The sequence below is a fragment of the Typopeltis vanoorti genome, chromosome 17 (assembly GCF_054136105.1).
Source record: "Typopeltis vanoorti isolate ZY-2024b chromosome 17, IOZ_Tvanoo_1.0, whole genome shotgun sequence".
Lineage (NCBI taxonomy): Eukaryota > Metazoa > Arthropoda > Arachnida > Uropygi > Thelyphonidae > Typopeltis > Typopeltis vanoorti.
Window position 1 is genome coordinate 46,068,036 of NC_143565.1, and position 14,551 is coordinate 46,082,586.

General features: G+C 35.2%; 1 protein-coding gene across 1 annotated transcript in view; it reads right to left on the reverse strand.

Moving 5' to 3' along the window:
* Positions 1-12,517, reverse strand: part of mwh (multiple wing hairs) — a 69,217-nt gene extending 56,700 nt beyond the window's left edge. Inside the window, exon 1 of the mRNA XM_090407375.1 lies at positions 12,398-12,517. The gene's annotated coding sequence lies outside the window, so the exon portion shown is untranslated. The remainder of the gene's footprint in view (positions 1-12,397) is intronic.
* Between the last annotated feature and the right edge of the window lie 2,034 nt (positions 12,518-14,551).

Here is a 14,551-nt window from a genome sequence, read left to right on the forward strand (position 1 = left end):
TGTCGATTTTTTTAAAACATTTCTCATGCCATCTACTATAAAGTACGCATTACGATACATATTTTAGTTGATTATTTTATGAAGGACCGAGGGGGGGGGATGAGGTGGCAATTCGAACTTTTTCATTATAAAAGGTGACGCTATTAAAAGGTGGCATGCAGGCCTTTCTAACCAAAGGGCATCGTTGTTACTCAGCTACGGAGGCTTCAGCTTTAGTTAGCGGAGACTATCGATGATATAATTGTCAGCTAGACTAGGAAAAGGAATCATAACCAGAGAAAAGTGATTATTTTCTCTTCTTCTATAGAACTGAATTTGTATAAAGATTTGATAATTTAATTACAGTTATTGGAAACACCCCTAAAGACTATAACATAAGAAAAAAATCAGATATTTTGAAAATTAAGACAAGGCAAAGAAAATAAACTGAATGCAAAGAAGCAGAGTGTGAAAAATTTGTTAAGAATTTAAAGGTGTGCTGGGGGGGGGGCTGATGTTAGTGTTCTTATTCGAGATTACGGAAGAAGCAACTAAGGTTATGTAATGAGACCATTGTATTATGTCAGTAAATTGCGTCTGTTCTTCTGACCAGTGAGCATATTTTCCGGAAAGAAATCTCACTTTCTTGGAGGAAAACCTTGCTCTTTCCATATGACACCACTAACTCACCTTCAGTTGAAAAGCCCTTCAAGAAACCCCACATCCAAGAAAGTATTCGAAAGCAGAATTCTCCCAACCAAAATGCGGCTTTTATACGATTAAGCTATGGAGGTTCTATCGAGGCGGATCACTGCATGAATAAATAACAAAGCAATTCAAGAGATAAAAAAAATAATATTCAATCAATACTTCTTTCCAAAGCCTGAGAGAAATGAGGCGGTCCAAAGTTATTAGAAATGTTTAGCCGCCTCCAAACATTTAAATAATTTTCTACGAAAATATTTTTACAAAGAAAAATAAATTATGGACCCTACGGATCTCGGATTTACAGGATCCAAATTTTAAATGGTTCCGATGATCTTCTATCTCAGGCCCTGCTTCATGGAAATCAAACAAGGAGACAATGAAGAGGTAAAGTAGTATTTCTTTCGGTATTATAGTTCACATCTTCACAAATCAAACTAGAATGGAATTCGGAAGAAATGAATGGAATTACACAATCTGTATATGTCCAGATATCTGGTCGTATCTTCTCTTTGTAGACTACCAAACAGTACTCACTCTTGGATTAACGCACATAAAATTTTTCACAATTAATTAAAAATCATGCATTATGAATATCCTGAATTTTCATGCATAAATGGATACTAAGTGAAACACTACGTGGACATTATATTAAAATATAGGAATGGAAAAATTATGTCTGTTAATTTGTAACCCCATGCTGTGTTTATATAAACGAAAAGGAAGTTCAAGAATTCAACGAAGACTTGAAGAATGTGTTTCTTCTCAAGTTCTTATAAGAATCTGCAGATAATAAAATGGTCAGTCAGTATATTGGGCAGCTTTATACTTATTTTTGTTGTTGTTATTGTTGGGTTTCAAAGATAAACATAAGAAAACTGTCTGCTAGTGGGAACCAGGGATTTCTTTTTCAAAAACGAGTTAAACGTTACTTGACTAGCGTCAAAAGGCTGTGCTTCAGCTAGAGATATTCTTGTCTAGTTGCATTCCATACATAACTATTTGTCCAGTGTTTATTTTAGTGACGAATGCGTAGCTTTTATGCTGCTATTTATTCGGTGTTTTCCTATCCTTGAATACCTGTTTTTTATGATTTATTATTTGTTCAGTGTTTCCTTGTCTTGTCCTATCTTATCCTTGGTATGTTGCCACGACCATTACAACAGTTTATTGTTGTTGTTCGATCTGTGTCAATAGGGTGCTGTGCTAATGGTCAATACACATGAGAAATAAAACCTTGAACAGAAATTTGTAAATAGCTCGAAGAGATGCGATGTCAACCATTAGTGATTGTGTTGCCACCTACCGGCATCTTATTAATGCGAAAAACATTTTTGATATACAGTGAAATAATGACTTTTTTATGAGTATTCCTTGAGACTTTAGCCACTACTTCCTCAATCATTGTCTCTTTCTATATTCTGAACGCAAGGGATTAGTTTCTATACACCATTCGGAGTTCAAGTTCCTCTGCAAGTAACTAAGTAGTCTGTTAGATTGTCATTTGCTAATCCAACGTTTTAATTCAAGCCAAGGTCAAGTGATTCACCTTGGTTATATCTTTCAAATGTCTTATCTCATCTATTCCCCCCCCCCCTTCTCGTTAAGCTTATCATCAGTCATTGACTCCAACCTGACACAGACTTCCCCCATCTCCCCTCTTCATCCAAGTATGCATCTCGCTAGACTTTCAGCCAGAGTGATGGTCCCCCACTATTCTTCCCTCATCTTATAGTCTATCCCGTGTGGTTAGGACTCTACTATGAATTCTCCATCTTTCCCTCGACGATGAACTTTGAAAGGTTGCAGGTCATTAATATGCCACTCCGTATTTCAGCGGTTGTCAAGCGGGCTAAGTAGAAAACGCTAATGAACTTACTACAGGCATGCCATAACCACGTGACTATTGCCACCGAAAGACGGATGGAGTCTTCGCTTTAATGGGACGGAATGTATTAACAGAGATTGTGTAATAACAGTAAACCTTCCCAGAGGGACGAGTAGATTTCCTTAAGTGGCCAATGACCTCCCTTTAGTAAAAAAAAAAAAAAAAAAAACATTAGTTAGAAAAACAGCGAAAACAAAAATGGATTTTCCTTTTATTTTCTACGGCTTTCCTTTTAAGACTTGTTTTTCCTATTTATCTCACTACTTATTTTATCTAATTTCAGTGCTCATTTATTTGTAAACTCTACATTGTTTTAATATATATATATATATATATATATATATATATATATATATATATATATATATATATATATATATATATGTCTTTGTCTTTTCGAGTTAAAAAATGGTGGAATTTTTCTACTAATACATACATATAATATAGACACAGTTTAATGAACACGTCAAATGTCAAAAGTAGTCACAAAAATCTATGAATTCAAGTTTAATCTAAATTTTATAACGATTACTTTTTTTGTTATTTTATTTTATGTATTTATAGTTTTATTTGCGAAATGAAACATGCAAAAACGTAATAGCTTATTTAGGATTAAAAATCTTAATAGATTTTTAATTCTAATCGATTAAAAAATAATTTAAGTTAGAAAACAAAACACACCGTTGATGTCGTTATGTTAAGCAGACATAAATTTTCACCGTTTCATGTTTTTTTAAAATTAAAGATATTAAAAATACATACTAAAGTATACAGCCGAAAAGTTTCAAAACTACAGGGAGCTTCCTTACAGATGCATCACCTTGCATTTGGAATTTCCTATTAGCCACGACATTCAGATGTGGGCGATTATATTCAAGTTTAATGAACTACATGAAGACAAACAACAGAAAAAAAGGTATTCAATTAACATATATTCATCCATTGCTAATGTAGTTTTGTTTATATATGTCTGCTCTTCTGATACATTTGGGAATAGAATCCTAGACTGGAAAATGTGCACTAGAGATTTAGAAGGTAAAAGTGATGAACCATAATTTTACCCTGAAAAGGGCAATGAAACGAGACGTATTAAGAAACTCAGTGGGCCGTTTTTGTTTGTTGTGCCTCCATCCGTGAAAAGAAATGGGAGATATACTGGAGGAAGTAGAGATTTTAGTATGTTCCGTTCGTCTATTAAGTGTTGTATCTCTATTTCAAGAAGGGTTATTTTCTGCTGTATTAAAACCCCCTCCGACAACTATTTTTAGAATGCCAAGATAACCTTTTTTAATATTCTAGACATGTGATAATTAAGCAATAATATTTCGGACTGTGTTGCTATAATGTATCTATTTCTTGTGCAGAGGGCACTGCAGTCATCCAGCATACTAATTTATTTAATTAGTGTATAATGTAAAGGATTTAACTTCTTGCACAATCATATGTCTCTTAATGACCTTTATAATTTTTCTTAAGTTAGGTTCTTGTTTATGTCCGGCAGCAAAGGACATCAACAGCACGAAATGGGGCCGATATTGCGGACGCCTACGTATTTAGCAGGTCTGTAATCACGACATTTTAGCCAATCTTCATAATTTTTTGTGACAGATCCTACAGCTGTAGGTAGCAACTCTATATATGGAGCAGTCTTGTAAGCGTGAATGCTACGGTATGTCGTGATCTACATCACATATCACACATTAACGAACGTCACGAATGGTCAACTGTGAAAGTGGAGTTTTTCTCCCCTCTTTCGCTTTTTCTTTCTTTCTTTCTTTCCAGGTCACTGATTATGGCTTTTAATTTGTTACCATTGTTATTCAGTTCCCTTACTCTGATTTTTGACGATGTAGGCTACAGGGTTACTGCATAGTAGGATGGCAAAATACCCGGAGTCATATCTGTATTAGTGATCTCACGTTGTTATTGTCATAATGGGTTTTCTTGAACATTTTATTTTGGAGGTTGCGAGTTATAATTATGAAAATGACTAAAGCACAGAGGCGCAGCAGCTATGTGATGTGTTATTTTGTATGCGTGTCACTTTGAAACATGCATTTATTAAACTGACACAAGTGAGAGAAGACTTAGAGGTGTGACTTTGGATCCCATCCACTTATTCTACTCTTTGGTTGAAAAGACCTTTGCTCAATTTTACAATTATGAATACTTTTCAACAGAAGGTAAATGAAAGAGTTATTCTCTCACAAATAGACACACGAGCCGAAGAATACATGAACTTGACAAAGTTCATGTATTTATTATTATGTGTATATATATGAATGCAGTCTTCATTATTTTATTTATTATTTATTTATTTATTTTGTAAATTTAGCAGGTCCCGAATACCAGTTTCATTAAAATCTTTCCAACCAAAATGGAGGATTTATTTTGCTCAAACGATCCGATATAAACCAAAACTGAAATATTTAGAGATATCTTTGGCCCAGTAATGGATTGATGATAGCAAATATAGCTTCTCCCCAAGCTTCCCGCTGTATAACCTGTTTTCTTGGTGACATTGCCATTTTTAGAGCAACCCTAGTTGGAAGAAATGCCAAGTAAAGCATAGTATAAGTGGTGTATACACTTTCATGGCAGGTGAAATATATTTGAAGGCATGAAGTGATAGTTGACTTGTTTGATCTCGGACTCAGGTTTTTCTTTTTCTTGCTCTTCTTACATGGAGTACGGATGATATTCTTCCTGACCATGCCACACACTGTAATAAACCAGATAGTGCATGGAACGAATCTGATCGTAATGCATCACGATGCTTTTCAATCAACCAGCAAACATTCATGCTCATTTATTCCGCCAGATTATTTTTCTAAAAGAAGCCCGAATATATACAGAGGACACAAGGCCGCACATGGAGATAGAGTGGATGCAACTTATGTGAGAGACACTGCATGATCTTGTTCTGCATTTCAACTTTTGCACATCATGAGAACACCATTAAGTAACGTGACATTGTGAATAAGAAAAATTCTCTCTGAAGAAGTTTCAGTCCAAAATACACCATAAAAACAAAATCCATACAAAAATACACTTCTATTCCAGTTTATCGTTAATGTTTGAAGCCTTAGCAAACATTACCGATGTACACCTTCAGTTGAAAAGCATTGATGAAGATTCTTCGTATCCTAGACGTGATCTGATTGGGAATATTTCAAACCAAAGGACATTTTCTTTACCAACTTATCTATGGGACTCCTATCCATAAGACAGCACTAAATAGGTGACTCTCTCTCTCTCTCTCTCTCTCAGACTCACTTCAATCACTTTCCTCATAAGTGTCCAGTTTCTTTCATATGCCTATTTTATAGGTATTTTCATGGGTGCTATTTCAATGACTGGCCACGATTATTCCATCGCTTTCCTGTGATCACGAGCAGCTACTAGTCAGAAGCCATTCTTTCCCCTCCTCAAACCTAACGAACCAACACTTCTCGGCAATGTCATGATTTCACCCCATCTCTGGTTTTCAGAATAGCCTTCTTTTCGCTATTTTATCAAGAAGCTGCAATCTTTAGCTTTTCGGGAAACAAACGAAGTTATCTACAATACAACGTACTGTTGTGTTACAGGTTGTGACATCTCTCGTATGCGGAGTTGATATAAAATATGTCTTCATCAATGATCTCAAAACAATAATAATCTTAAATATTCAATAATAAAGCAGGGTTTAGTATAATTTTACGATAATTTCTCTGGCACTGAATTTCTCCGAGGGGTTAAGGGAATACATATGAATCGCTGCACTTGTTTGAGAACCTCTGAGCTAACGAGACAACACTTCACGAATCTCAACACTGCCTGTGTTAATCTTTTAATTTTTTATTTTTAAAAACCAGAGGTGTAAATTAAGCAATCATCACTTTAATATTTGACGTAGCATTTTAGACTGCATCTTACTCTTTATTAAGAAAACATAATATTCAAAGCACATCATGCACACGTTTTCAGCAATCGAAAAAGGCTCTTAAACATATGGACCAATTCAACTTTATTATATGGCATCAATGCACAATTCGCAAGGCTCTTCGAAGTATGCCGCAGTGGTGTTAAGCCACTACGCACTAAAATTAGAGCATCAAATTGAATTAGCTATGAGCAAATCATGTTAGGACTTGATTTACGTAAAGTCAAACATTTATATTACTACAACTACTGTTTTATGATTTTTACCTTTTCACTATAAAATGGGTATTTCTCAGATGGTTAATAGTCCTACACTGAAAATATGGATTTTTGTTTCTTATCCTCGCTCTCATCTTTTGCTTGTGTTTGAACAACTCGAAAGCATATCTATGAATTATAACAATATAACCAGTGATAGTTTTTGTTTTTCAATTATTTAAACAAACGTTTGTTACTTTTAGATCTATAATTTAGTTTATGTTTGATGCGAGACTCAAGTTATGAATGAAAGAGAAATATATGAATATTTTTTCGGCTACTTCTCGGAAGAACCCGATGTAGCGTGGCAGAACGTTGGACTTACTAATGGGATCAATAGATGGTTCATAAATCTGCAACTTCGACATGTTTATAAATAGGAATCCTGTTAAAGATTTATCCTGATTATTATCATTCGTCAAAGACGATGGCGAACATTTGATTACTATGTTCTGGTAAAAAAAAAAAAAAATGGGGCACCCATCGAAGATGTCTCAATTTTAAGAACTTCATTTAGGGGAGATGGAAGTGTTAATAAGATTAAACTCTGGATTGACTGTGGTAAGATACTATTTATAGATGAAATCAGAATACTTTTACAGGGAAGTGCGTTAATTAGGAGCTATATGAGATAATTAGAATGACCTGCTTTCGTTTAACTTCAGTTAGGTAGAAATTCCCTGATTCAAGACAGACAGACAGACAGACAGAGAGAGAGAGAGAGAGAGAGAGAGAGAGAGAGAGAGAGAGAGAGAGAGAGAGAGAAACCAGGTCGTTGTCACTGGGAAGCCTCTTGGCGTTTTACCACTCTCTCTCTCTGAACACCAAGGAAACTTTACTGCGATGAAATTTAAGATTAAGTGCAATGAGGGGCCAAACTGTTTGGTGAATGACATTTACGATATACCAGAAGAACTGCAATCTTTTGCTGTTTCCGCAAAGGCCGTCAGGTTTTGGGGAGAATCCCTTAAATCTGATTTCTTATGTGACAACCAAGTCCATTAGTGGGATGTTCACAGAAGTGACCCCGTCAATGTTTCCCCGCTGTGTTCATCCCTCCAGGGAAAAACTGTGTTTTAAACGCAGGGTGAACGAACAGATTACCTTGAACCTGGCCCTGCCCATTAAGAATTCCACACCTTCTATATTAACAAAAATAAGAAGTAAATAAAAAGGACGCTTTTCTGGGTAGCACCTCACTGTTATAGTGGAAGGCTGGAAGAAGGTTTCACAACAAATACATTTAATGCAATAAAATTTAATCAAAACACACTGACATTTATCCACCTAGTTTAGACACCCGATTGGTCATTTTATCAGGACCCATGCAAACACGTGCTAGTTTAGGCAATATATGAGCAATTATGTGATCATGTTTTTCGTGATCATCGGGCGAGCACTATAAAGCAGTCGGGGAGGAATAATATTGCAGTCAGTTTACTTGGAAATGTGGAAAGGTAACGACCTTTTAACATTCCACTGGGGTATGACAGTCAGTGCCATCTGGCAGCCGCTACTAACAAGGAAGACTGCGATAGTAAGCTGCTACGGGAAGTCCACTGTTGCAATTCTTCAGGACTGTATGAAACATCTGTCAAAATATTACGAGTAGAGTGGAGGAATGATGAGTAAGACGATCGGAGAGGATTGTAAAACGTCTAAATGAAAAAGCAACTGATCGTTTAGTGGATTTAGGAATCTTACAAATTCATTTATACTCGTATCATTCAAATCCGGCAGATAACGGATTTTGTTTGTCTTTTTTTAAACAAAGGATAAGGATTTTTTCATTGGAGAAAATTTATATTTTACGTACATTTCGCATGGGTATTTATCGGATTCATTTTTTGCACTTCCCCAATCTGTATGCAGAGGAAAAATTAGACAAATGTTGCTGAATGGCAAAAAACTGTATTGCTACAAATGTCCATAAAAAACGGTTTACAATACATAAGCCAAACCAGCTCTAGCTTCTACCATTGTTATTAAGAGCGAAGTCATTATGGTTTTTCTTTCAACTTTTTTCTATCAAAAAAAAAAAAAAGCGAAAGCACGCACACGCCATTCATGATAACTTAAGGGTTTCTTGCTGATCACCACTGTTCACCAACACATCCACACATGGTGAAGTTACTCAGGCGCATACGAAGGTTGCAGGGTTTTTCTCTCCCGGAAGCTGAAAATTTTCATCCTGTAAAACAGGCAAAAGAATACACACATTTAACACCAGACATAATACGCCAACTTTAGTCAGTTGCTTCAACCGTAACGTACGCACGCACACGCACACGCACGCACACACACACACACACACACACACACACACACACACACACACACACACACACACACACACACACACACACACACACACACACACACACCCAGTTTCCATTACTTACAGTATTAATATTGAAAACGATATATTACAACTTTTAGTTTCGATGACGGTATTTGATTGTAGATCTCTTCACATACTACGAAAGAAAACCTAATCTATGTAAGCAACAAAGAAATAATAGGAAGTGGAAAAGAAAAATATTCTTGTAATCTGGACATCAGAAAGGGTTATGCGTTTGGAAGTTTAATTTTCTTTTAATTTAAAAATTTTTTAAATTCTAAAAAATTAATCGGAAAACAATCGAAAGTAATCCAAAACGTAACTCTTAATCAAAAATATTAAAATTAATTTAAAACCTAAAGTACGTTTGATGGAAAAAAGTAATTTAAAATTAATGTTAATGTAATCGATTAATGAGTTTAAAGTTTAGAATATTTGTCAACTAATCAATTTTTAAATAAGACTGGTTTGCGATTAAACAATTTTCATTACATACAGTTCAAGTAAAATTCTTTTGTAACCCTAACTTTATGTAATTGAATACAATAAATATTATTTGCCTGTAATGTAGAAATATGTTCGTAAATATAATGTACTCATATTTTCAAATATAAACTAAAATGTTTTCTATTGAATTATTTAATAAAAAATATAATCTTTCTAAATCATTTCTGGAGAGGATCTCCAAATATTCCATTTGAGGTATGTTTGGAGATTCCAACCCTTGGAGATCAAGGTATGTCTACCTGATGGGGAGGGGGAAGGGAGATGCGGCCATACAAGCTGCGAGATTCGCAATTTTCCTATTATATTATTGCCTTTTATACGGAACATCTATTTTGTCTAGTTTTCTTATATCATGGAAAGTAAAAAATTGAAATATCTTCATAGGATTTGTTCATTACAGTCTCTCTCTGTCTCTCTCTCACTCTCTCTTGTGTGCATCTATGTTCGTGCATTGCCAAAATAATTAATTCAGGATTTCTTTTTCTCTCTCTCTATAAAAGAAACCTAAACCTAACAGTTGAAATTAAAATTAAATCTAAATTAAACGTACTTTAATTTTAGGATTTTGAGTCCTAATTTTTTTAATTATAACTTAACGATCTTTTGTCTATTATACCATGAATTTTGCTTATCAATCCCTGAAACATACGAGGAGGGGGGGTATTAATAAGTTCTGATAAACACCTAGAACATGGTTCTATCTCAATTCCTTCATGGTGATTATCACAACTTTTCGGCACCCCCCTCGTAACATAACTCAAGAGCGAAGATTCGAATTATAACCAACGATGCAAAACAAAGAAAGAAAACTATTGTTCTTCTGTATATACTTCCATACTGATTTACTATTGGATATTCGTTACTTTTTTTTTTTTTTGCTTTGAACTCAAACAATCGAATGCAAAATGAATCATAAAAGAATTTTTAATATAAGCTTCCAGGATTCTAGATCTGATTTTCAATAAATCTAGATCCAGTAAAGTGCGATTATATTACAATAATTCTGAAACCTAAGTTAGAGATATATGCTGCACAGTTATAAATAAAATAAAATAAAAACATAATTTGCAACGAAAAGTAAGAGGTGCGATTTTCAGAAATCTCTCATACTCCAATCAATCTTTTTAATGGGATGGGTTGGCACACACTACAAATAATACCAGAAATAGCAATTATGTAACAAAAGGAATGTTTTTTTTTGCTTTGTTTCTGATCGATACCATTTGATAACATGCGATTTGATAAGGTTAATTTGATAACAGAACAGTTAGTGGCATTTCCCCTCTTCCTATTTGCTTTTGTATAAACATTTGGAGGAAAAAAATCAAATTATAAAAAAAGAAATACAAAAAGTAAGAGAGGAAAATATAATAAAACAACAACAAAAATCATGAAAAAATATTAATACCCTGGTTCGGAGGCCAGATGTGTCAACCTAATACGTATGCTAGTTTGTTTGACTTCACATTGGATTGGCATTCCTTTCGCAATTAAAATTCCCAATAATAATGGCTTAAAATCTTAAACACATAACTTGTGACCTCATTTATGCATTGACTGACACACGATCTATAGCTGATACAAAATAATACAATTAGTAGCAATGTCAATATTTGCTTTAAATTACAAAAACAATGAGTCTGTCACTCATTCGTTAAATCATTTCATGCGCTCGACCTAACCTTGACATGCTACCAATCAACTCTAACCTCTAGTGACCGCTGGGAAGGGATTTATATATTTCTTAAAGCAACCATTTTTCTTTTTAACACTTCATTCATTGTTGTTGTTGTCCTGTTTTCTATGTGTCTATGACTGCTTCAAATGCAACTTGGAATTTTTATTTTAATAAAAAAAATCTATATTTAGCAATAAGTAAATATCCCCCCCCCCCTTTCGAGATCATGTCACAAATGCTATCGAATATTCTTGACAAGAGGGCGAGAAATCGCCCTTTGTCCTGATGTCTCTCAATACCAATGAACATGTAGATTTACTGGCTGTAATATGATCCTTCTGATATTAAATTCATATTCTCTGTACATATTTCTCCTCATGTATCTAGAAGCTGTACCTAAAAACCAACTCATACCCATTTATCATTTTTTTAAAACATTTTTTATGCAAATATATATTTTTTATGTGAAAGTTGTTAACACCTGTAATACAGTTAGTAATAGCATCACGAGCGGGATATTAACACCTCCGATGAGCAGAGTGGGGATCTTTCGCATCTCTCCTAAAATTTACAACCGAGTCACGTCTAAAAGTCCTCAACTTATCTATCTATTCATAATCCATTTAGTGAGCATTTTAACAAGCAATTTGTGGTGTTTATTACTTACTTAATATCTTTTCAGAAACGTCTCATTGCTTGCTTTTATATCATCCAAACGAGGTAATTTCGAGAAAATGTCTGTTGTTATGACAAACATAAATGTTTGTCATAACAACATAAAACGATGATAAGCAAATACAGAATGTTGCCAATGTAGTTATCAGGGCAATATTCATTCGAATTGTAATGGAAACAATAAACCACGAAATTTACCAGAATATTACGAACGGAAAAAAAGCAGAAAAGGTGTCGTAGAGATGATTGTAATAAGTTATCAGATATTTTAAAGATTTCTTTGCTTCTTCTATCTTGCGCATCTCTCCTCACTCTCTGTCCTCTGTGTGATATCAGTTTCGATATCGCGATCTTCCACTTCATATCATCACGCGTTAGGCGTAGTTCTAGCATGATTCTTACCATGTATAAAATCGAAGAATAAATCAATGCATCCACTTACCTTTATCCGTGCTAATCTCCCCGAATCGCTCTCAGGTTGAATGTCGTAACCTTCCCAAGTACCGTAAAGTGTAAAGTGAGTCTCGCAGTTTTCCACGGCACCGTTTCTATGCGCGTGGCCAACTAGTAGAGCAAGGTGAACACTAGTAGCAGGAGCTGTACTCCTCACGGAGCGCGCGTAAATATTGGCGTTAACAGAGCCGCGGTCGTGAGCAGATTAGGAATAACAGTTCCGGTTTGATTTGTCACTCCGCGCGACGGAGAGCTCGTTCCGTCAGTTCACTCATTGGGCCTGCGCACTCCACGCACTTTTCGGCAGAAGTCCTCTTACTCGATGCTCAAGAGAAGAGCGGGCATCCCAGCAGCGCTCCGTGGCGACAACGTCGATTGTCTCTTGAAGACTTTTTAAGGTGAAAGACACCGCAGAGGTTCTGCTGAGGACAGCGGATCACGTGCCTCTCGAAATAATATCCGGTTTTCCCGCAAAAGGCCGACCGAACGAGGACTAAATGGTGTAACGGATGAGTGAGCACCCACGTGGGTCCTAGTCAGGGGTCAGTCAACTTGGCTTGGTCAAACGGACTGCGGGGACCATCTGCACACGGACGGTATCGCAAAGATGCGTAGATAAGATCGTTTTCTCACCGCTGTTGCTCTCGCCTTTTGTTATTGAGGTGCGCTGTTAATTCCTTTCATATCTCATCCATCTTTCTTTTATCCCCTCATTTTTTTTTACTTTTCGCTCTCTCCTCCTCTTTCTTCTGCTTTGTTTATTTCTGTTCTGCTGTTTTGTGCAATTTATATTTTTTGCGTTTATCTATCCATCTATTTAGTTTTCAGTTTGCGAAATGGACCGAACTAAAATCACGCAAACGAAGATTACGATTTGATCATGCGCAGTCAATGTTGGGAAGGTTCGCTTTTCTCTCTCTCTCTACATACATTAATTTTACGGAAGTTATTTGTCTCAAAGTTAAAGTTTTACAGTTCACTACAACTACTGTTTCACACGGTTTTACATTTCCACTGTTCTAGAAATGTCATTCACAAAATAGAGTCTCTTTAACGTGTGCAGAAGCTCCCCATTTGTTCCACCATAGCATTTGGTCTGGTAATGGGCGTTGTTTTGAAAACGCAGATATGCTAGAAGAAAAAGAAAAAAACCCCTAAGAACTAGACGCAGGCGTTAGCGAAGAGATAAAACTGACAGCGATAAAAAATCGTTCCCGCTGGTCAGACTGGAAATGCATGCATGAACAGATATCTATTGCTCTCTCTGTAGAAATCGTCTTCTCTAGTAGACGATTTCTACTAGAGAAGATGATGGGAACAGAATGTCTTTGGAATGTACTGCCTGTTGATTGTGTCGTTACTTTCTCATATGCGCTAAAATGGCAACAATGATTGGATTTGTAGTTTACATTACCAAAGCAAGATGGGTGAATGATATTATAAACCTTTTGCTGTCAATGCTTTACCTAACTCATTAATCATTATTACTAGTAAGTTACATTTGGGGAATAGTATAATAAAAATAATAAAAGTAGTAAAAAAAATTCTTTTATTGTTTAAACTGCACGCAATCGCGTATCAAATTTTACATAAATTTAAAAATAGATACTTCTTATCGTTTTCATATTTTACATTAAAAAAAAACCGTTTAATGTTATTATTGCTCCCCAGGAGTACAATGTATACACCTGAGAAGACAGGCACAAAGAAGGCAATGTCGAAAACAGGAAACGACGCAGAGCGCAGATGAGTGAAGATATGGAAAAAAAGAAAAGAAACTACTACTACTACTACAACTACTACTACTACTACTAGTACTAGTAGTAGTAGTAGTAGTAGTAGTAGTACTACTACTACTACTACTACTACTACTACTAGAAGTAGTACTACTACTACTACTAGTAGTAGTAGTAGTAGTAGTAGTTGATGTTGATGTGTATAACAATTACACACATCAACATACGATGTAGAATAGCACAGTGCACAAAAATATTGGCAAGAACAATATATAAAGGGATAAAAGATATATACACATATGCACACACCGAATAAAAATATTAATTAATTGATTATTTTTTCCTTTGGTTAATTTCTCATTTTACACTCTTATTCTAAAGAAAATTCCAATATTCTTATAAAAATT